This window comes from Rhipicephalus sanguineus, chromosome 1 (genome assembly GCF_013339695.2).
Source record: "Rhipicephalus sanguineus isolate Rsan-2018 chromosome 1, BIME_Rsan_1.4, whole genome shotgun sequence".
Classification (NCBI taxonomy): Eukaryota; Metazoa; Arthropoda; class Arachnida; order Ixodida; family Ixodidae; genus Rhipicephalus; species Rhipicephalus sanguineus.
The window spans coordinates 103,725,492-103,727,662 of record NC_051176.1 but is presented as its reverse complement, the minus strand read 5'-3'; the positions used below and the strand labels follow the sequence as shown (position 1 = coordinate 103,727,662).

At 46.6% G+C, this 2,171-nt stretch overlaps 1 non-coding gene across 1 annotated transcript; it reads right to left on the bottom strand.

The window, feature by feature from the left end:
- Positions 1-556: 556 nt before the first annotated feature.
- Positions 557-630, bottom strand: Trnas-gga (transfer RNA serine (anticodon GGA)). The gene has a single exon. It is a non-coding gene; the product is annotated as a tRNA-Ser (tRNA).
- Positions 631-2,171: the final 1,541 nt, after the last annotated feature.

Here is a 2,171-nt window from a genome sequence, read left to right as displayed (position 1 = left end):
TCGTCGGCCATCACACAGGCGTTTCCACCATGTCCTTTAGGATTGCATCGGATTCAGCAACTGCGTGAGATGGAGCGTTATGGCGTATGTTTCAGTGGGTTCCTGCCACGTCGCAACCGTAAATAGGCTCAACCATCTGAACATTCTTTATTTTTTAAGCCTCTTTTTTTTTCCTTTAAAATACTACCCCCATGTCCTCGATCCTCATTGTGTAGTATTTTTTTTTTTTGCGGTGCTTGCACCAGGTGCATGCCCTATTTCTCCACAATTTGCCGATGCAACTCGCTGTGCAATGTCAGTGTGCATCTAGAGTGATGTGGACGGCCACTTTTTAAAGCGTATGCTAGGAGCGCTCGAAAAGATATGCGTGTTCTCACGGGATCCTAAAGAGGAAAAAGAAAAACTTTAGATTGCGCCTCCAGTTTTTTTTTTTTCTCTCTTTTTACTGCGACAGTAAAGATAGGGAAAATAGACAACCACCCATTCGTAGCCAAGAGCCACAAGGAAATCGAAACGGATTTCTCAGAAATAAGGTCTCTTAGTTGCCGAAAAATTCGTCCTGGTCCGGGGTTCGAACCCGGGACCAACGCCTTTCCGGGGCGGTCGCTCTACCAATTGAGCTAACCAGGAAGCAAGCAATTGGCAGCGCGAGGGCGAATTCATCGACAACTCGAAGCAACTAGACACATATTGCAAATCAGTTTAGCGGAATCCCGCAAGGTGGCGGAAGGGTTAAGAAAGGGAAAACAGACAACCACCCATTTGTAGCACGAAGCCACAAACTGAGTTCTATAAACGTTGATTAAGAGCTCGAAATTGGCCTTACCTCGTATCCTTCTTATCGGGCTGTCGACGAGAGCTGTCGTCATCGACGACACACGATGATTTTTGTTGTCGGGGCACATCGTCACAACCATGCAGCTTCACAAGAAGGGAAACCTGGGCTAGTTGGTGATGGTCCATTTTTGAGCAGCTTGCAGCGCTAAAGGAACGAGACGACGTTCAAAGAAGGTGGCGGCACGCATAGGCGTGCGCAGGGTTCACCAGCAGGGGGGGGGGGGGAAGGTTCATCGCAGCGCCCCCCCCCCCCCCTTGTAAGTCAATGTACGAGGCAGATTTTGCGCCCCCCCCCCCTCTCTTAGGTGACTAGGGGGGTCAATGTATGGGGCAGATTTTGCGCCCCCCTCTTTGGTTATTAGGGGGGGGCGGCCGCCCCCCCTGCCCCCCCCCTGTGCGCACGCCTATGGCGACACGATCACTGATTCACAAATAAAGTTTATTAAAAGAAACGACACGAATAAATACAAAGGCCAACCACGTTTCAACGAAACGGCTGCGCGTGTGACAGTCATCCAAGTGATGTAAATATGCCAGAACACGTCGAGCATGCACGTGCGTCCAAAAACAAGCAAACAAACAAATACCGCTAACAAATGCAAAGGTGCAAAGAAGTCTTTTCCCGCGTTGATCAAGAAGACAAGCTTAAATTTAGAAATCGAACCTCCTTTTCGCTGAGGGCAACAGACGGATGGCTTATGCACCTCTCCCCTTCGTTGTTAATGAACATAGCCTCCATTATCTCCCTCGTGTTCTGATGTTTATGCTGGAACAAACAATGTTTCCGTCACCATCGGTTCACAACCACAATCTTTGCAATGTGATGGCAAGTGCAAGCCACCTGCAGCCCTCAACGAAGACAGATATGCTCTCATTCACGCATTGCCCAGTTCGTCCAATGCGGTTTCGCTGTCGCCACAGCGTGTAGAAAGGAGTGGTGCCAAGCCTGAAGGAAAAGCGGAGCTAGGCAGCCTTCCTTGTTTCTCTTTATTTTTCTCTTTCTTTCTTCTTCTCTTTTAGTCTCTTTCTCTCTGTTTTTTCTGTCTCTGTTTATTTCTTTTTGTTTCTTTCTGTCTATATTTTTTTATTTATTAATACCTATTTCTTTCTCTTTCGCGCTCTTTCTATCTTTCTCTTTCTTCCCTTTCACTCTCTCTCTCTCTCTCAACTTCTCACTTCCTCTTTCTTTCTATCTATTTCTCTCTCTCTTTCTGTCTCTGTCTTTTTTTTTTCTCCATTTCTCTCTTTTTTTCACTTTCGGTCTTGCTCTCAGTTATTTCTATCTTTTCTTTTTCCTTTCATCTCTCTCTCTCTCTCTGTGCATTCTTTTCTAT